The 22704-nt window shown below is 45.3% G+C and overlaps 1 pseudogene across 1 annotated transcript in view; it reads right to left on the bottom strand.

Annotated features, from left to right (window-relative positions):
- Positions 1-19890: 19890 nt before the first annotated feature.
- LOC306914391 (leucine-rich repeat and calponin homology domain-containing protein 4-like) overlaps positions 19891-22704 on the bottom strand; it is an 18638-nt pseudogene continuing 15824 nt past the window's right edge. The window contains exons 8-10 of the transcript in view: positions 22350-22487; positions 21844-21921; positions 19891-20944 (exon numbers count right to left, since the gene is read on the bottom strand). The product of the transcript in view is annotated as a leucine-rich repeat and calponin homology domain-containing protein 4-like (transcript). The remainder of the gene's footprint in view (positions 20945-21843; positions 21922-22349; positions 22488-22704) is intronic.

Below are 22704 nucleotides of genomic sequence, written 5' to 3'. Positions count from 1 at the left end.
TTCGGCTACTTTGTGGGATTGGTTTATGCAAATGAAGGGGTGTGGCATGCAAATAAAGGGGAGTTGTATGCAAATGAAGGTGCGTGGTATGCAAATGAAGGGGCGTGGCATGCAAATGAAGGGGATTGGTTTATGCAAATGAAGGGGCGTGGCATGCAAATGAAGGGCATGTTTCGGCTACTTTGTGGGATTGGTTTATGCAAATGAAGGGGCGTGGCATGCAAATGAATGGGAGTGGTATGCAAATGAAGGTGCGTGGTATGCAAATGAAGGGGAATGGTATGCAAATGAAGGGGCATGGTTTCGGCTACTTTGTGGGATTGGTTTATGCAAATGAAGGTGCGTGGTATGCAAATGAAGGGGAGTGGTATGCAAATGAAGGGCATGTTTCGGCTACTTTGCGGGATTGGTTTATGCAAATGCAAATGAAGGGGCGTGGCATGCAAATGAAGGGGAGTGGTATGCAAATGAAGGGGAGTGGTATGCAAATGAAGGTGCGTGGTATGCAAATTAAGGGCGTGTTTCGGCTACTTTGTGGGAGTGGCTTATGCAAATGAAGGGGCGTAGTATGCAAATGAAGGGGAGTGGTATGCAAATGAATGGGCAAGGTATGCAAATGAAGGGCGTGTTTCGGCTACTTTGTGGGATTAGTTTATGCAAATGAAGGGGCGTAGTATGCAAATGAAGGGGAGTGGTATGCAAATGAAGGGGAGTAGTATGCAAATGAAGGGCATGTTTCGGCTACTTTGTGGGATTGGTTTATGCAAATGAAGGGGCGTGGCATGCAAATAAAGGGGAATTGTATGCAAATGAAGGTGCGTGGTATGCAAATGAAGGTGCGTGGTATGCAAATGAAGGGGAGTGGTATGCAAATGAAGGGGCATGGTTCCGGCTACTTTGTGGGATTAGTTTGTGCAAATGAAGGTGCGTGGTATGCAAATGAAGGTGCGTGGTATGCAAATGAAGGGGAGTGGTATGCAAATGAAGGTGCGTGGTATGCAAATGAAGGGGAGTGGTATGCAAATGAAGGGGCGTGGTATGCAAATGAAGGGGCATGGCTCCGGCTACTTTGTGGGATTAGTTTATGCAAATGAAGGTGCGTGGTATGCAAATGAAGGTGCGTGGTATGCAAATGAAGGGGAGTGGTATGCAAATGAAGGGGCATGGTTCCGGCTACTTTGTGGGATTAGTTTATGCAAATGAAGGTGCGTGGTATGCAAATGAAGGGGAGTGGTATGCAAATTAAGGGCATGTTTCGGCTACTTTGTGGGATTGGTTTATGCAAATGAAGGGGTATGGTATGCAAATGAAGGGGACTGGTATGCAAATGAAGGGGCGTGGTTCCCGCTACTTTGTGGGAGTGGGTTATGAAAATTTGAAGGGCGTTGTTTCGGCTACTTTGTGGGTAAGGGCTATGCAAATTAGTGGGTGTCGCTTATACAAATTAGTGGGTGTCGCCACGCCCTTCGTTTGCATCCCACTCCCCTTCATTTGCATACCACGCACCTTCATTTGCATACCACTCCCCTTCATTTGCATACCATGCCCCTTCATTTGCATACCACTCCCCTTCATTTGCATACCATGCCCCTTCATTTGCATACCATGCCCCTTCAATTGCATACCACGCACCTTCATTTGCATACCATGCCCCTTCATTTGCATACCACTCCCCTTCATTTGCATACCACGCACCTTCATTTGCATACCACGCACCTTCATTTGCATACCATGCCCCTTCATTTGCATACCACGCACCTTCATTTGCATACCATGCCCCTTCATTTGCATATCACGCACCTTCATTTGCATACCATGCCCCTTCATTTGCATAAGCCAATCCCACAAAGTAGCCGAAACATGCCCTTCATTTGCATACCACTCCCCTTAATTTGCATACCATGCCCCTTCATTTGCATACCACGCCCCTTCATTTGCATACCATGCCCCTTCATTTGCATACCACTCCCCTTCATTTGCATACCACGCACCTTCATTTGCATACCATGCCCCTTCATTTGCATAAGCCAATCCCACAAAGTAGCCGAAACATGCCCTTCATTTGCATACCACCCCCCTTCATTTGCATACCATGCCCCTTCATTTGCATACCACGCACCTTCATTTGCATACCACGCACCTTCATTTGCATACCACTCCCCTTAATTTGCATGCCACGCCCCTTCATTTGCATAAACTAATCCCACAAAGTAGCCGAACCATGCCCTTCATTTGCATACCACTCCCCTTCATTTGCATACCACGCACCTTCATTTGCATACCACTCCCCTTAATTTGCATACCACTCCCCTTCATTTGCATACCATGCCCCTTCATTTGCATACCATGCCCCTTCATTTGCATACCACTCCCCTTCATTTGCATACCCTTAATTTGCATACCATGCCCCTTCATTTGCATACCACTCCCTTTCATTTGCACACCACTTCCCTTCATTTGCATACCATGCCCCTTAATTTGCATACCACGCACCTTCATTTGCATAAACTAATCCCACAAGGTAGCAGAAACATGCCCTTCATTTGCATACCACTCCCCTTCATTTGCATACCACGCACCTTCATTTGCATACCACGCACCTTCATTTGCATATCACGCACCTTCATTTGCATACCATGCCCCTTCATTTGCATAAGCCAATCCCACAAAGTAGCCAAAACATGCCCTTAATTTGCATACCACTCCCCTTCATTTGCATACCATGCCCCTTCATTTGCATACCATGCCCCTTAATTTGCATACCACGCACCTTCATTTGCATACCACTCCCCTTCATTTGCATACCATGCCCCTTCATTTGCATACCACTCCCCTTCATTTGCATACCACTTCCCTTCATTTGCATACCATGCCCCTTAATTTGCATACCACGCACCTTCATTTGCATAAACTAGTCCCACAGGGTAGCAGAAACATGCCCTTCATTTGCATACCACTCCCCTTCATTTGCATACCACGCACCTTCATTTGCATACCACGCACCTTCATTTGCATATCACGCACCTTCATTTGCATACCATGCCCCTTCATTTGCATAAGCCAATCCCACAAAGTAGCCAAAACATGCCCTTCATTTGCATACCACTCCCCTTCATTTGCATACCATGTCCCTTCATTTGCATACCATGCCCCTTCATTTGCATACCACGCACCTTCATTTGCATACCATGCCCCTTCATGTGCATACCACGCACCTTCATTTGCATACCACTCCCCTTCATTTGCATACCATGCCCCTTCATTTGCATAAGCCAATCCCACAAAGTAGCCAAAACATGCCCTTCATTTGCATACCACTCCCCTTCATTTGCATACCATGCCCCTTCATTTGCATACCATGCCCCTTCATTTGCATACCACGCACCTTCATTTGCATACCATGCCCCTTCATTTGCATACCACGCACCTTCATTTGCATACCATGCCCCTTCATTTGCATACCATGCCCCTTCATTTGCATACCACGCACCTTCATTTGCATACCACTCCCCTTAATTTGCATGCCACGCCCCTTCATTTGCATAAACTAATCCCACAAAGTAGCCGAAACATGCCCTTCATTTGCATACCACTCCCCTTCATTTGCATACCATGCCCCTTCATTTGCATACCATGCCCCTTCATTTGCATACCACGCACCTTCATTTGCATACCATGCCCCTTCATGTGCATACCACGCACCTTCATTTGCATACCACTCCCCTTCATTTGCATACCATGCCCCTTCATTTGCATAAGCCAATCCCACAAAGTAGCCAAAACATGCCCTTCATTTGCATACCACTCCCCTTCATTTGCATACCATGCCCCTTCATTTGCATACCATGCCCCTGCATTTGCATACCACGCACCTTCATTTGCATACCATGCCCCTTCATTTGCATACCACGCACCTTCATTTGCATACCATGCCCCTTCATTTGCATACCATGCCCCTTCATTTGCATACCACGCACCTTCGTTTGCATACCACTCCCCTTAATTTGCATGCCACGCCCCTTCATTTGCATAAACTAATCCCACAAAGTAGCCGAAACATGCCCTTCATTTGCATACCACTCCCCTTCATTTGCATACCACTCCCCTTCATTTGCATACCACTTCCCTTCATTTGCATACCATGCCCCTTAATTTGCATACCATGCCCCTTCATTTGCATAAGCCAATCCCACAAAGTAGCCGAAACATGCCCTTCATTTGCATACCACTCCCCTTCATTTGCATACCATGCCCCTTCATTTGCATACCACTCCCCTTCATTTGCATACCATGCCCCTTCATTTGCATACCATGCCCCTTCATTTGCATACCACTTCCCTTCATTTGCATACCATGCCCCTTAATTTGCATACCACGCACCTTCATTTGCATAAACTAATCCCACAAAGTAGCCGGAACATGCCCTTCATTTGCATACCACTTCCCTTCATTTGCATACCATGCCCCTTAATTTGCATACCATGCCCCTTCATTTGCATACCACGCACCTTCATTTGCATACCACTCCCCTTAATTTGCATGCCACGCCCCTTCATTTGCATAAACTAATCCCACAAAGTAGCCGAAACATGCCCTTCATTTGCATACCACTCCCCTTCATTTGCATACCATGCCCCTTCATTTGCATACCATGCCCCTTCATTTGCATACCACTCCCCTTCATTTGCATACCATGCCCCTTCATTTGCATACCACTCCCCTTCATTTGCATACCACTTCCCTTCATTTGCATACCATGCCCCTTAATTTGCATACCACGCACCTTCATTTGCATACCACGCCCCTTCATTTGCATAAACTAATCCCACAAAGTAGCCGAAACATGCCCTTCATTTGCATACCACTCCCCTTCATTTGCATACCATGCCCCTTCATTTGCATACCATGCCCCTTCATTTGCATACCACTTCCCTTCATTTGCATACCATGCCCCTTAATTTGCATACCACGCACCTTCATTTGCATAAACTAATCCCACAAAGTAGCCGGAACATGCCCTTCATTTGCATACCACTTCCCTTCATTTGCATACCATGCCCCTTAATTTGCATACCATGCCCCTTCATTTGCATACCACGCACCTTCATTTGCATACCACTCCCCTTAATTTGCATGCCACGGCCCTTCATTTGCATAAACTAATCCCACAAAGTAGCCGAAACATGCCCTTCATTTGCATACCACTCCCCTTCATTTGCATACCATGCCCCTTCATTTGCATACCATGCCCCTTCATTTGCATACCACTCCCCTTCATTTGCATACCATGCCCCTTCATTTGCATACCACTCCCCTTCATTTGCATACCACTTCCCTTCATTTGCATACCATGCCCCTTAATTTGCATACCACGCACCTTCATTTGCATACCACGCCCCTTCATTTGCATAAACTAATCCCACAAAGTAGCCGAAACATGCCCTTCATTTGCATACCACTCCCCTTCATTTGCATACCATGCCCCTTCATTTGCATACCATGCCCCTTCATTTGCATACCACTCCCCTTCATTTGCATACCATGCCCCTTCATTTGCATACCACGCACCTTCATTTGCATACCATGCCCCTTCATTTGCATACCATGCCCCTTCATTTGCATACCACTCCCCTTCATTTGCATACCATGCCCCTTCATTTGCATACCACGCACCTTCATTTGCATAAACTAATCCCACAAAGTAGCCGGAACCATGCCCCTTCATTTGCGTGTTTGGGTGTGTGTGTGTGTAGTAGTAGTAGAAGTAATACATACGAGATGATGCCTGATCGTCTGACATCCATATTTGGTTGAATGGATGGCATTGTCCTCACCTGGAGAGAAATGCCCCCGGGAATATATGATTCATCCATCCATCCATCCATCCATCCATCCATCCATTTATTTATTTATTTATTTATTTATTTATTTATTTATTTATTTATTTATTTATTTATTTATTTATTTATTTATTTATTTATTTATTTATTTATTCATTCATTCATTCATTCATTCATTCATTCATTCATTCATTCATTCATTCATTCATTCATTCATTCATTCCCCCCGGAAATAAATAAATAAACAAGGCTAATCATCCATCCATGTGTGACAATTGTTTGACACACATCATGTCATGTCAAGTCATGTCTGTCTATAGCAAGAGGTGGGGGGGGGGTGGGGGGGGGGGGTCCGCCAAAGCATATTTTAGACTGATTCAGTATTGACCATATTAAGCCAGGTATCACGGCAGACAGCACTAATATAATAAACAAACGTGAACGGAGCACTGCTGCCAACATAGTACACGCATATAGTGGCCATACTGGCATACTCACCATAGCCTGGTCAAGGTTTCCCCTTGGTGGACGTGTCATTTCCAACTATTGCCACCGCGAGAGCCCCGGGAGCGCGTCCGGGACGGCGGCCCGGTTCGAACGAGATTCCCCCCGTCCGAAACGGACAAGGGACGGCCGAGATAGGGCCGGGGACCCCCGCGGACCCCCTCCGCGGACCCCCGGGGCCGGGATTGATTTATCCTTAGTCCTTAGTCCTTGTCTTGACTTTTGACTTGTTGACTAAAAGGTAAAGTGTGATTTATTTTTTATTTATCTCAGTCCTTTGACTAAAAGGTAAAGTGTGATTTATTTGGATTTATCCTTATTATTGTGAAAGATGTCCCCCAAATGTAAATTATTAATTTATTATTATTATTTTAATAATTATTATAAATGTGCAAAAAATATATATATAATTTATTTTACATGATTTCCTCTGATAAGTCCTAGTAGTAAAAAGTAGTAGTAAGGTTGAAATCGTTTTTTTGCAAGTAGAAATTAATCCGGGTTTTACAGGGTTAGTCATTCATTCATTCACCCCGGAAATAAATAAATAAACACGGCTAATCATCCATCCATGTGTGACAATTGTTTGACACACATCATGTCATGTCATGTCTATCTATAGCAAGAGGTGGAATTGACGTCAGATCTTCTACACAAAGCAAAACAAAAGGGAGCAGTGCACCACCCTGTGGCAACAACTGGCACTGCTGACTGTTACAAATTGACAGAGTGGATTATCTTGGATTACGTCCGCCAACATACATTCCAATAGTACATTTACTTGACTAAAAGGTAAAGAGTGATTTATTTTGATTTATTCATTCTGGATCCTTAGTCCTTGGTCCGAGGTCACGAATCTTGACTCGAACCAGCGTCCTCTGGCAGGCACCATAGGAAGCTGCCCAAACCACTGAGCTATCGTGGAATACTCTTAACCATGGATTTGGGGTAATTTTATCTTTTTGTTTTTTTGGAAGGGAAGACAAAAAAAATAAAGTCTATTTTACCAATGCAAAGGGTGAAATATTGTCATAATGTACGTTGTCTTTGTTTTGGAAAGGAAAAAGGGTTTTAATGTACTTTTTAGTGACGTTAGGGTAGAGGGTAGGTTTGTTTAACAGTACTTGTGAGGACTCTCTCTCTCACACACACACACCAGAGACTGGCAGCTGATTGGCTCATTCAGGGTTGCCAGGTTGGTGGCTGTCAGGTTGTCTAATGCCTGCTGCATTGTGTGTGTGTGTGTGTGTAACCACTATAGGTGATATAGTTTGCTTTATTCCTAAAAGGTCCAAGTTCATAATGAAGAAGTTCATAATTAAGTCACATTTACGTTTAAAACATTATTTCATGTATTTGTGTCAAGTCGTTTTAATGCTTTTATTTTGAAGAGTCAAAGTCATGTTCCGTGTCTCGTTTGGTCTGCTCATGTAAATTGGGTACACAGGTTGCTAGCAGCAGCAGGTTGCAGCAGCTCCTTTTGCACTGGTCACACAAAGAGACTAAGTTACAAGCGACTGTCATAAGAAAGGTTATAAGGACCTAAGACTGAAGAGATTCCCTTCTTTGTTATTTGCACGAGGTATTTGTTTTTATGTCTGTATTTTACTTTGGTAAAATTTTTGCATCTACATGCTGTGCATGTCATGTCGTATTTATGTTAATTGTAACGTGCTTGTTTTATTGTATTGTTTTCACGGTGAATTTGGAGGATCCACAAGTCTTCAAATAAATCAGTTTCAAGGAAACCACTTGTGTCTGTCTGTGCTCGGAGGGAGTTACACATATAATATGACAGCACCACACACACACACACACACACACACACACACACACACACACACACACACACACACCGAGGCATTGCCTAAAACACATTAAAACACTCAAACATTCCAGGTGACTAAAATGTGACTAAATGAAAACTATTCAAGGGACTGAAATGAGTTTGCTGCCAAAAACACAACACTGCATGATGTCACCTCCGTTCTTTATTTCCCCAGAGAGCAGACACGGTCCCCACAGGACAGGTCAGGTCAAAGGTCATTCCGACTGACAGACAGACAGACAGACAGACAGAGAGTCAGTCGGTCAGAAACTCAGCGAGTCACTCGTTTGATTCATTTACAAACACACAAGTTGTGTGTGTGTGTGTGTGTGTGTGTGTGTGTGTGTGTGTGTGTGTGTGTGTGTGTGCGCGCTCGCGCGTAAATGGTGCATTTATATAGCGCCTTTATCCAAGGCGCTTTACATAGATTGTGCATTACATTCACCCATTCATACACCGATTTCGGCGGAAGCCATGCAAGGTAACAACCAGCACATCGGGAGCAATTTGGGGTTCAGTGTCTTGCCCAAGGACAAGACAGGAGGAGCCGGGATTCCAACCGCCGACCCATGGATCATTGGACGACCTGCTCTACCTCCTGAGCCACAGCCGCCCCGCGTATGTGTGTCAAGACATTTTATTAGCAACTACACACACCTGTTGCAAGGTCCCCTTTTGGTGTTTTAAACGTTTACTGGGGACCCCCTGGAAATCCCACAAGGGCCCCTGGTGGTCCACGGACCCTGAATTGAGAAGCACTGGCATACATTCTAAACATTTGTATTCAGTCAGCTTTTATAAATGACATTTTAAACGTGAAAACAGACTGTTGCGTGCTGCTGTCTAGTCGTGTGCTTCAAACCACTGAGATGCCGCATTAAACTACTTTTACTGGGGACCCCCTGGACAACCCCCAATGGCCCCTGGGGGTCACCGGACCCCGAATTGAGAAGCACTGGCATGCATTCTAAGCATTTATGCTCAGTTAGCTTTTATAAATGTCACTTTAAACGTGAAAACAGACTGCGCTGCTGTCTAGTCGCGTGCAAACCATTGTGATGTTGCATTACCTACGTTTACTGGTGACCCCCTGGAAATCCCCCAAGGGCCCCTGGGGGTCACCGGACCCCGAATTGAGAAGCACTGGCATGCATTCTAAGCATTTATAGCAGTGTACAACAGTTCCTCCTATCCTAGCTTCCTCCTAACACACTGTACAACAGTTCCACCTATCCTAGCTTCCTCCTAACACACTGTACAACAGTTCCTCCTATCCTATTTCAACCTGTCTAGAGCAGCGGTTCCCAAACCCTATTGGCCGTGCACCCCCTGTTACCTCCTGACCTAGCTGACGCACCCCCTGTTACCTCCTGACCTAGCTGACGCACCCCCTGTTACCTCCTGACCTAGCTGACGCACCCCCTGTTACCTCCTGACCTAGCTGACGCACCCCCTGTTACCTCCTGACCTAGCTGACGCACCCCCTGTTACCTCCTGACATAGCTGACGCACCCCCTGTTACCTCCTGACCTAGCTGACGCACCCCCCGTTACCTCCTGACCTAGCTGACGCACCCCCCGACATGGAAATATAAATTGCATATTGCTATATAGAGACATACATTTCCTATTTATCCACATATGCACATATATGAACCTGAATATGGCATTTATATGCAGCATGGGCTATATTCTGCATATACTTGCCATATTATTGGCATAATATGTTATTGTTAGTATATTTTCGTATATTTTCCTTCACAGGGGTCTGTGGATTATTACCTTATTTTCCTAATATAGCATGAAATGAGTTGCGATTCCAGGCAATTAAGTCCTTCTTTATTCAATCAAGGCATATCCCATAGTTACATCCGGTTACAAGCATCAAGCATCAATTCCATACAGCATTTTGAGGCCTTCGATCTCCTTCCAGGCAGAGAGCCTGGTGTGGCTACCAGTTTCCCTCAATTCCAACTGTGTGTGTGTGTGTGTGTGTGTGTGTGTGTGTGTGTGTGTGTGTGTGTGTGTGTGTGTGTGTGTGTGTGTGTGTGTGTGTGTGTGTGTGTGTGTGTGTGTGTGTCAGGAAGTCAAAGACCCCCACCTGTGACAGGCACTATAATAAAATGCATAGAGACAAACGGTTAACCTCCTATCATAAAGATTGGCTCCTCTGTCACTTATCAAACAGGAAGGCCAAAGCCCCATGTGGTCTATTTTGAGCAATAACAGATGTTCAAACAAACCCTAAAGATAATATCAGATCACAGATCACTTCCCAAGAATTATCTGAGAAGTCAAATGGTAAACCCTACAATTTGGAAGGACCGTCTCTCAGCCATAGATTGGCTTCCTGCTTGTGGAACAATTGATATGCAAATAGGCTTCAGTTTAAGGCACTTTGGTGAGACAATGGAGTGAGACCAGGGATAAATACAGAGTTAAAGTTGTACAATTATGACTAACCATGTCATTATGAATATGCTATATGATTCATAATTCACCACAAAACCATAGCACCAGAGTGCAGTTCTAGTTATCATTAGGTTCCCAAGTTGCATCGTTCCCAAGTAGGCCGGTGGCCGACTGCGACGGGCACGTACAGGTCTAGTCCTACTATAAATGTGCCACGTCTCTGCGTGCGTGCGTACGTGCGTGTGTGTGTGCGGTTGTAATGCACGTAACTCGAGAACCGTTTGACCCACCGACTTCAAATTCGACACACATGTTCCACACCCCCACAGGGAGTGCAGTGCCTGGTATCGAGTCGGTCGGACCCACGCTTCTCCAGAACCACCACAAAAGGCTCTGCTCAGGCTCTGCCAGTGGGCCTAATCCTCCTGTGCAATTTCCAGCCTCTGCCTCAGCCAATTGAGGCTCAACCAATCAGGCTCTGCCAGTCGGCCCAATTGATTGCCAAGCACACTTTTCAGTCTTCACACACACAGGCACATACATAGATCTCCATGTGGGACACCGGCTGACAGTAAAAACGGGTGCTATGGCAACGTATATTATTAGGTTTCCAAGCTGCATCGTTCCCAAGTAGCCCGGTGGCCGACTGCGACGGGCACATACAGGTCTAGTGCTACTTAAAGAAGAATGAAAATGTAGCCTTATGTTGTTAATGGTACCCCAACTTTCAATGTTTTATATGTTATTTGGATGACCCTAAGATTCATAAAAGACCTTGAACAATTACTATTGCTAATTTTTTTGTTCAAACCTTAGATTGAGTGGCCTATTACATGGATTCACTGGCCTTGGAACGCCTCGGGATCCTCCAGGACGAAGATACTAATGTTGCTCTGGATAGGGAAGTCTGGAGCTCTCTGGTGGAGCTGTTGTCCTCGCGACCCAACTATACGGATAAGCGGTTGAAGATGACTGGATGGATGGATTTTTATGTTTTCAGACAGATATAATTAAGAACATAAACTTGCATTTGGCGAAACCAAACAAGCAAGCAAAAAACAAAATTACCAGCTCAAAAAATGTCCAACAATGAACAAATGGACCAATTCTAATAACGTCTACACCCACCCTTCTTGTGCTCCATGAAAACAGAACCCGGGTTTAAAAGATAAACTGGTAACAACCCCCCCCCTCCCCCCTATAAAGTCCTTCAGTCATTCACAATCTCTTTTCTTTTTTTTAATGTTTTTTTGTGGCTTTCGCCTTTATTTTATATTTTTTATGGAGGGCCAGACAGTAGGCTGACAGGAAATGGGGAGAGAGATGGGGGGGGGAAGACATGCAGTAAAGGCCATCGGGATCGGGAGTCGAACCCGCGGCACACTGCCAGACTGGATTACCAGCCAAGGTGCCTGGACCATTGAGCCATGGCCCAGTTTCACGATCTCTTTTAATGAGCACATTTTCAATCACATATAGATTTATGAAAGGACATAAACATTGACTGCTGGCAATATCGGCCGATGACGATCAACGATGTATGGCCGATGTATAAATGGGTGCATCCCTAACTATTAGGCCTAATGCATGTTCTGTCGACAGCGCGGCGCGAACTGGAAGTCTACAAGTTCACTTGTGAAATTCCCATCAGGGGATCATTTTTGTTTCCATTGTGAACGTGTAATCTCTAAAGTCAGCACCACTGTCTTAATTAAACATGTAATGTTGTCGTTAGTAGGAATAAACCTGTGAACCCATTTGGTACAAAATAAGAATGACTCAGTCATTGGATGAGCTGCCAGCTGCAACAAGCTCTCGTTTATAAACATCTATAATCAGCGTAATAATCAGAACAAATTCAAGACACCTGTGTTTAAAAGCCGCTCCAGCCTCCAATTGCATCTCCAATGGCAGCCCAATGGTTTGACCAACCATTTCTGTTTGATGGGGGAGGGGGGCAGAACACATCCATCAAAGCTGTGTTCAGACACAAGACAGGTGTCTTGAATGTGTGAATGCAGCCCAGTAAGGGCATATGTCGACCCCGCCCTGCTCCCCTCCGCCCCACCCCCTCCTGTTGCTGCGGCCATCTTGGTTCCTAAACAAAATGTAAAAACAATTGGAGCGGGGCGGGGCCGAGAAAGGCCCTCATTCTCCATTAACAACGTCGACGGGAACTACGACGGGATCCCGTTGGTGGGCGGAGCCGGTCTGATGGAGGAGGAGGAGGAGTCCTAGCGGGAGGAGGAGGAGGCGTCCTAGCGGGAGGAGGAGGAGGAGTCCTGGCGGGAAGTCCGGCGTGGCGTCGGGGGTGGGGCTTCCACCAGAGCATCCACCGTCTGGGCCAATCGACAAAGACCCTCTTCCTCTAGGATGAGCTGGGCGGGGCACAGCGCCTCCTGGTGGGGCGGAGGAGTCAGACGTCATGTGACATGCAGAGGAAACGGGACGTCGTGCAGCACAGACACACACTTCAACCCCATATGGTTGAGCGCCTCAGGGCGCCATACTAGAGATGCACAATATCATCGTTAGCATATCGAAATCGGTCTCAAAACAATCCAGATTATTATTCTTTTTTCTCGTGATTATATATACTAGCCCTTACCCGTTGTGAGATAGTTTGACCTGCATTAGTCTACGGACCCCCATTTGATGGCATTTCTATCTCTGGGGGACCCGCAATTTATATTGTAAAACCAATGTTAATTTAACTCTGAGTTACAGACCCATAAGGGTCCATTTGGTTCCAAACTATCATTTATCTGGGGAGCCCCTGGAACTCCCTCAAGGACCCCTGGGGGTCCCCGGACCGCACTTTAGGAACCACTGGTTTGTAGGGTTGTATAGGGTCCGAGGCCACCAGGGGGGGTCCCGGACCTGATGTTGGGGACCACCATGTATACATTAAGAGCATGCAGAGACCATCACCATGGCAACCACAGCAGCATGAAGGTGACGACAGACAGGGAGAAGCCAGTGTTGATTTTTTGTCGACTAAAACACTGCCAAAAACTAAATATAACCTACAGTTGGGTGCCACCGATATTGTCCCTTATCATTTGACCCATTTAGGCCTGACCTCAAAACTTAATAAAATCCTTCTAAATCCTCCAGTTTTCTGAAATAAATATTTTCACGATTTTTCAAAAATAGCAGACCTACAAGCTCGTAGCGCGCCACTCGGTGGCGCGCTATGAGCTTGTAGATCTGCTATTTTTCAATAGCTAAAATTATAACAATGTTTAAAACACCAAAAGGGGTTCCCGCCCAAAATGGGTTAACTGTCCTTTTGCGCAGATCACGCAAACCTCAGCAAAAAGAAAAGGACAATATCGATGGCCTCCAACTGTAAGCTAAGATGACTACAATTAATATGACTAAATATACTGACAGCAAATACAAAAAGTCTCCAAGTCTTAGGACCGGCTCTAAAATAGGAGTATGAATCGGCCCTTACACCACATGTGTTCATGTGAAACCCAGCCAATAACAGAGAGAATCTGGGGGTGGGTCTGTGGGTGTCTAACAGAGGTACCTCTGGGTTCTGATAAATGTCACTTTGAGACTGAGGAAGAAAGATATGGGACCCCACTGTATATTGTTTTGCAAAAAGGGTGAAGTGTCCCTCCACAAGCTCGAAACGCGTTGGCCTACAGAGCTTGTGAGATCTGCCGCGTTCAAATTTGAAATCCTGAAAACTAACAGAGTGTACGCATAGAGCTACAGGTCGCGTTGGAAACTATAGCTCTGGTCCAGTTGACTCCTAATGCCATGATGGACCAGAGCTAGTTCAAAAATCAAAACCACATATCTAAAGTAAACTACTAAGTACAGTTACTGATGTGCCATTTGAGAACTGCACATGTTCTGCCATTGGCAATTCAGTAGATTGTTGATAGCCTATATGCTAATTATCCCATTCTGGACGGGAACCCCTTTTGGTGTTTTAACTAAGCATTATGTTATACTTTAGCTAAAATAGCAGATCTACTGTCTATTGATCTATTGTAGGTCTGCTATTTTTGAAAAATCGTGAAAATGTGGCACAAATATTTGAATATAATAATATTCTTTCAGAAGACTTTTTATTTATTTCGACGTCAAAACCTATATGGGTTATATTCAGATTCCCTGAATAGATAGTTCCTCTGCTGGACACTTTTCAAATTTCAGTAGCAAAACAGTACAATTAGCATTAGGCTAATCACTCAGTGAATAAAACCTGCAGGGAAGAGATGCATTTTCAGAAAACCTTCAGGAATGTTTCAGGAAAGCGTGCAGAGTTGGAATGGCACACCTGTAGCTAGTTAGTGAAATCAAAAGAAGCCAATCTTACCAATAGCTTTCTTCACACATGGGTTCATAAACGTGGAAAAAGGGCTGTTTGTAAAAACAAAAGCACGAGAGAGGGAGACAGAGAGAGCCATGGGGAGACACAACAAGCGCAGAGCAGGGGGAGCACAGCTGGCGGAGGCTGCTTGGACAACAATAAACGTTAAGTGCACAGTCAAGCGTAAAAGGCATTGTGTGTAACCTTTCCCTTCGGCACCCCCATAACAAAATAAAAACGCACATTTTACCCATCATATCATTTCCCTCTGTACCAGCAGCACTGGAGGAGTGTGGTCAATGCTTAAAAAAAAAAAAAAAAAGCACCCATGTTGTGGTGTTGTTTACCTCTCAGAAACATGGCTCTACTGTCTATTTTGATAGACCAAAAAAACACCCGTATGAACTGACCGGTGCAACTATACTATATATTTAATTGTAAGTTATAATTTTAATGTTATAGTTCACACGGAGCACTATCTCAGTGTGAATGGGCTTGTAGGCTGCTCAACAGGGCCACAGAACAAAAGGGCAAAGTTGCATACTATACATTTTATGTACAAACACGTAAGAAAAACAGACTAAAGAACTCATTTGTACATAAGTCTGTCTTGCTTCTAAACCAAAATCGCTAAACCAGTGGATATGTTCTCGTTTCCTGATTGTTTCTGTGATTTTTGTCCTGTAATGTCTACCATTCTGTAATGTACGTCTATGGCTTGTCTGTTTCTTGAACGGTGACGTCATGGACGCAAAGCAAATTTCAGTGTAAGCTGACAATAAAGTTGTATCGTATCTTATCGCATCGTATCGTAAACACACAGATCACATAAACACAGTCTACGGTCAAACATCCTTTTTTTAATAATTTCTTTACAGCAAGAGAGAGAGAGAGAGAGAGAGAGAGAGAAAAAACTTTACATATAGATCTGTATAAACTCCGGAATTCTCATTCTCATTAAATACATCGGGTATCGTATAAATATTACAAAATACAAACAGTATTTGTGTGCTGCGAACATCGGTCAAGAATATAAGCCAGTGGTTTGTGGTGTAGTAGTGTGTGTTTTTAAAAAATAATAAAACTCTTTTGATTTAAAACGTTTACAAAGTTTAATTTTCGTTTGTGAGACAGAGTTCAGGGGTTCTCTCTACGCGACGGCATAGCTGTGGAAATCCCACATTAAATTAAAATATTAAATGTAATCCAATCAAGAAACGATCTTAGTTGGGATATCAATTTTTTTTTTTTTTTTAACCAATCGATTGGCTCTTCTGGGCGACATTAGTTGGCTCTCTTACGGGTTCTGAAACCTTCTAGAAGCCGCTATAAGTTCTGTGACTACAGATAACCTCGCTCGCAAGAACCGGGCCTTAAAAGTCACGTGCTTTTTGAGTTTTTGGAGGGGGGGGTTATATAAAAAAAATAGAAGCCCGTTTAAAAGAAGACATGACAACGTGAGAATAAAGCAGTGCTCTGGGCGGTTTCCGAGGTCTGGTTCCGACTTGTAAATGCTGGGTTTATACGTTGTTTTTGCGAGGCATCGCACGACGGATTTAGATTAGATTAGTATGATAGATACGTTGGTGTGGAGCAGCGTTGCATGACCGGAGTGTTATATGAGCGCATATACAGGACACCGTTGACCACCGTAATAAATTGATATTAACCCATTTAGGCCTGACCTCAAAAATTTAAAAAAATCTTCTAAATCCTCCAGACCTACAAGCTCGTAGCGCGCCACTCGGGCCTCATGTTTCTGTATCAGTGGTTCTCAATATTTCATGTCAAGGACGCCCAAAAATATATGTAATTGGCCACGGACCCCCCCCCCCCATCTGAAAATATGTTGTTTCAGGGATGGAAGGGAAGCAAAGATTTGAGTTAAAAACTGTTCGCTCTGAAAGAATATATATTCAAAGATTTTGGGCCACATTTTCACGATTTTTAGAAAATAGCAGACCTAAAAGCTCGTAGCGCGGCACTCGGTGCCGCGCTATGAGCTTGTAGATCTGCTATTTTCCAATAGCTAAAGTATAACATAGTGCTTAAAACACCAACAGGGGTTCCCGCCCCAAAATGGGTTAAACACTTTTAATCATTAATTTAAATTTAAGCCGTTGAAAAATAGCAGATCTACAACAAAGCCCCCAGAACGGGCCGGGCAACGTTGATGTTAGTGGTCAAAACTGGAAGTGCAGGCGGGCTCTCTAGATATATGATAACTCTATGATCTACAAGCTCGTAGAGCGGCCCTCGGGTGTAGATCTGATTTTTTTTTTTTTTATCGTGAAAATGTGTCTTTGAATAAATTATATTCTTTGCCAATGGACGTTTTAAACTCAAATCTTTGCTTCTGGGGGCGTCCCTGGAGCAATTTGTTTCTGATGGGGGTCGGGGGGAACATTTTTGCCAACACTTCCGCGTTCAGCTTCCTTGGTCTCAACTGCGCATGTTTTTTTCCTTCCAAAGCAACATGGCGTCGCCCGTACGGTCTTCGCGTCTCATCCTTCTTAGACTGTCCTTGGTTCAGGCTACGTCGCAACGCAATGGCTGACGCTCCATATTAGGACAGTTTTTCCGCACTATATCGCCGTCACAACGCTCGCTCGTTGCCTGTGCAGACGAGGTGTTGCACACAGAGCCTATACATCCCCAGAGACTGAAGGTATAGCTCAGAACAGTTGAGGAAGAGTTACAAAGACACGACATCCAACTGGACTTCGTGTCTGCCTTTGTGAAGATTATATTATCCCATTTTGGGGGCGGGAACCCCTTTTGGCGTTAGCATTATGTTATGCTTTAGCTATTGAAAAATAGCAGATCTACAAGCTCATAGCGCGCCACCGAGTGGCGCGCTACGAGCTTGTAGGTCTGCTATTTTTGAAAAATCGAAGAACGACTGACATAGAAACATAGCTTTTTCAGAAAACTGTCAAGATGTAGAAGACATTTTTAGAATCTGATCTCAGGTCAAAATGGGTTATTATAACTCTAATAGTAACATTAGTTGGTCCTCGCTGCTGACGCATAGTCAGCTTGTAGATCGGCTATTTTCTTTTTCTCGCAAAACAACGTATAAATCAGCCGTCAATTCTCAGACGTCATAAAGCGAGACGGCGAGCAGGTTGGTGCAAAGTGCAGAGGAAACCCCAGCCTCCAATTGTTACATTATCTGACAACACACACACTCACGCACGCACGCACAGACACGCACACATGCGCGTGTACGCACACACGTGCACACACACGCGCACACACACAAAGAGAAACCTTTTAAGAGCTCCCATGTCTTTCCAGCTCTAAACGATAACGACTATTGGTCGAGCCAGCTAGTCTACCTGTGTGCAGTTTTAGAAAAACTGACCCCTTTGATCCAAAAAGGGTTTAGGAGTCAATTAACAACTGTTGGTTTAAAGTTAATTCCCCAATGCCTCTGGCCTTTGCACCAAGCACTGCAGCAGGACAAAAAACAAACAAACAAAAAAAACAGACTGGACATACGGTAAAACAAAATAAGTTAGTAAAGGAAAAACAAAAAATAATTTAAAATCAGTTGTTTACATTTATACATAGACATGAAGCAAAAAAAAAAAAAAAAACTTTGGTGGGCCATAAAACGAGCTAAAAAGAAAAAAGGGAAAAAAAGTGTACACACAAGCTTAGAAAAGATTTTCTGTACCTTCCATTTAGGAAAAACCATGAGGCCGACAACACATGTGACAATGCTGCCCTCCGCTGGCCAACAGTTAACATTGTAGTAACATACTGTTTCTCTCTCTATATATAAAACAAAGCACACACACACGCGCACACAAACACTTTCTGTGAGTGGTTCAATCCATCCGGGTTAAAGAGGCACTGTGTCATCTTTCTGTCTCTCATCTGCTTTAAAGCGGCTTACGTACAACCCGAAAGATTTCCTTTTACATTACTGCGCACACGGTGTCGCGCTCTGGAAAGAAATAGCCGATCTACAAGCTCACGGGGCTTTGAAGGCCGCCTTTTTTCGGCATGCGACAAGACACCGTGCGCGTACGTGTGACTAGCATGTATAAATAGGGCCTTAACCCTTTCAGCCGCCACAGGTCTCTGAAAAACGCTCCACGTTTTTAAGGCGAACTTTTCGCAGAGGCTCAAAGATCACATTCACAGTTCTGTCTGGTTCAACGTAAACCCAGCGTTTTTTCTTTCTTTAGTTCATTCCCCTGTGATCCACTGGTCGGGTCGTGGGGGGGGGGGGGGGGGGAGAGTAAAATCGTGCTGTGCATTGACGAGTATAAAGCTAAAGCTAAGGCAGGCAGGTCTGTGTGTTTGGGGAAAAGGGGGGAAAGTTATCCGTAATGTTGTCCTCTGTTCTCGCGCTCAAGGGGTTTTTTACCTGCTCGCTGTCCGACTAGGGTTGGGATTCGGAACCGGATCCAACATTGAGGAACCAGGAATGGGTTCCATCACATTTGGAACCGTTCCCCCGGAAATGGCTTCCTCATCACACTGTAGGGCTGGTTATGTATGTGGACTTCACGTCTGTTAACTAGACCAGTGGTTTTCAACCCTTTTCATATCAAGGTCCATTTCTGCATTTTGAGCCACGGAACCACCATTTGATGACATTTAGCCTCTCAGACCCAAAACTACAGAACATGGTCCATGCTGTTTTGATGTTGGTACCATTAGGAGAGCTAACAAGCAAACGTTCATCAAAATAACAATTCTTCTATGTTCTCATTATTGTGGAGAACTTCTTGTTAATGTGGATGTTTAACAATAACACAACACCCCCACAAACCCCCCCCCCCCAGGAGGGAAAAATGCAGTAGCTTATATGTGCCATTTGGTGGGTGGAAAACGGTTAAAACAGTCCATCGGTGAGTTTATAGATCAGCTATTTTGGGGGGCGTGTGTCACCGTCCTACGAAGAAGTGTAAATGGGGTTTCACATGGCTCTGGTGGGGTTTGCAGCTGTGTCGCGTGAGTGCGTGCGTGTGTGTGTGTGTGTGTGTGTGAGTGTGTGCGTGTGTGTGTGTGTGTGTGTGTGTGCGTGCGTGTGTGCGTGTGTGCATTAAGTGTTGCAATGCTATTTGATCTCCGGGTCGTCACAGACATTATGCACAACAACGAGAGTACCTCGTCTGCGGCGCACACGCACGCGTTGTGAGCAGCAGCAGCAGTGTCCCCGGTGGCCAGTAGGGGGAGCAGTAAGGCTTTGTGTCTCACATTCCTCTTCCGATGAGGAAGCCGCGCGCGATAGGCCGTGGCTAAACGCCTGCTTTGGCTAGGGACGGGTCGATGATCGCTATTATTAGTGTATGTCGTTAAAAAAAAACCCGCTTGCGATAATCGTATCGTGGAATTTTTAATTGTCCTCCGTCATACGCTAGGATGAATTAAGCTTTTATTGTGCCGCGAATTCAGCTCCACTTAAACCCTTTTATACTTGATAAAACGGACCTGTAAAAAGAGCGCATTTGGTTCTCTCTTATTTCAAGCTCGCAGCGCGTCGCAACGCGCTGCGAGCTTGTAGACCGGCTATTTTTTGGCAGACGTTCTCCCGAGAATAGGGACGCCGGGGGTTCAAATCGTTCACGCGACGACACAAAAGTGGTATTTTGATCGTGGCGACGACATCACGCCGTCGTCTTTACGTTTCGTGCGGGACGGAGAGAGAGAAAGAGAGAGAGAGCGAGGGGGGGGTCTCCACTATCCGAGGAGGTAACGAACGGGGGGGTTGGAGTCTCCTCTATCCGAGGACGTAACAGTAGAGCACGTAGAGCAGTGTCATGGCCGCCACGTAGACGAGCAGGAAGTCTGTGGATAGCAGCGGAGAAGAAGAAGACGAGAAGGAGGAAGGAGAAGGCGGCGAGGAGTGCTGGGAGGCGCCGCGGCGGAGGGGGGGGGAGGTCTCCTCCTCCTCCTCCTCCTCCAGCCTCTTGGGGGCAGCAGAGACCGCCTCCAGCAGGGCGGACACACAGCGCTGCACGGCGGACGTCTTGCACAGGAAGACGTCGGAGCACGCACACACCTCCGTCTGAGGCAGGGGGTAGGTAGGCAGGGAGGGAGCAGGGAGGGGGGCAGGGCGGGGAGGGGCGGGGGGAGCAGGAGAAGGAGCAGGGAGGCATGGAGGAGGCGGGGGGGAGGAGGGAGATACAAACGTAGGTACAGGGAGGAGGAGGAGCAACAAGGAGAAAACAGAGCAGATTTAGACACACGATGACAAAAACACACTGGTTCCCAAACAGCGGGGAGGGAGGGGTGCTCGGGCGGGTCACCGACACATTGCTATGGAGGTCCCTTTTATTTTTTGTTTCCTATGCGTTTTTGTTTCAATTGTTATTTCCAAAACCTTTTTTCAATAAACGTTCCCATGAATAATATTATATCAAAATTCAATGTATTTTCTTTTTTGTAATTTCATGAAAATCTAAGGAATTCCATAACTTAGAATGTTTAAGAAGTAGTGAAAATAGCTCACAACGCGCTGCAAAGCGCCACGCTGTGAGCTTGTAGATCTGCTGTTTTTACTAGTTTGGGTCCCGGGGGGCAAACGTCAAATTTCTCCTTAGGGTCTCGAGCTGAAGAGTTTGGGAACCAGTGCGATAAAACATAGTTGCGGAGCAAAACGGACATGAATATTCATGAAGCACAAAGAAAAAAGACATTTGACACGTGAACTCGTTTTTAACCACTTTAGCCTGGGAAATTGATTATTATTAATCTTGCTTTTGGTATCTTTTATTTCAAAAACAGCAAACACTCAAGTGGAACTATAAGCTCATGTTGCAATGTGAAGCTTGTAGATCTGCTCATTTTTGCCATCTATGTATCGGCGCTAAAAGTGGTCAAAACACTGGCTGAATTGGCGATTGTTTTGTAAAGCTCGAGACAAAAGCAAAAAAGGGGGCGCTGACGAGGCAGGAGTGAACTCACCTCGGGGACGCCCAGCCTGCGACAGGCGGAGATGAAGTTCTCCACGTTTAGTCTGCACTTGGCCGAGCTCAATTTTGGCTGTGGGGTAGGGTGGGGGGGACAGCAAAATAAATGAACACATGAGACTAAGGCCCAAACAAAACACACCAATGATTTGCCATGCAAGTCAGTTGCAAGTCAAGTTGCAAGCGACCGCAGTGCACAATATGGGTATAATACATTTATTTCATTGAATTGTAGTGACGCGGGAACCCCTTTTGGTGTTAGCATTATGTTATGCTTTAGCTATTGAAAAATAGCAGATCTACAAGCTCGCTACGAGCTTGTAGGTCTGCTATTTTTGAAAAATCGAAGAACCACTGACATAGAAACATGGCTTTTTCAGAAAACTGTCAGGATGTAGAAGACATTTTTAGAATCTGATCTCAGGTCAAAATGGGTCAAGACCGAGTCAAATGATGGACGAGACCGAGACCGGACTCGAGTACTACAACACTAGTACTGACCACAGCGGGGGAGGGGATGTGGATGATTTGCACGGATCGCGGTCGTATCTGGTTGACCAGCTGACACAGGACGGTCCCGTTGGACAAGGCCTCTCCCAGGTCCTCTGGTAACGACACCTTCAGACGACACTCCAGAGTCTGGACCGAATACAGAAGAGGAGGAGACGGGAGGGTCAATCATCTCTAGGGGCGCAACCATGTAGGGGAGAGGAGGGGAGAGGAGAGGAGAGGAGAGGAGAGGAGAGGAGAGGAGAGGAGAGGAGAGGAGAGGAGAGGAGAGGAGAGGAGAGGAGAGGAGAGGAGAGGAGAGGAGAGGAGAGGAGAGGAGAGGAGAGGAGAGGAGAGGAGAGGAGAG

The sequence above is a fragment of the Electrona antarctica genome (genome assembly GCF_951216825.1).
Source record: "Electrona antarctica genome assembly, chromosome: 21".
Taxonomy (NCBI): domain Eukaryota; kingdom Metazoa; phylum Chordata; class Actinopteri; order Myctophiformes; family Myctophidae; genus Electrona; species Electrona antarctica.
This window is presented reverse-complemented; position numbering and strand designations above follow the sequence as displayed.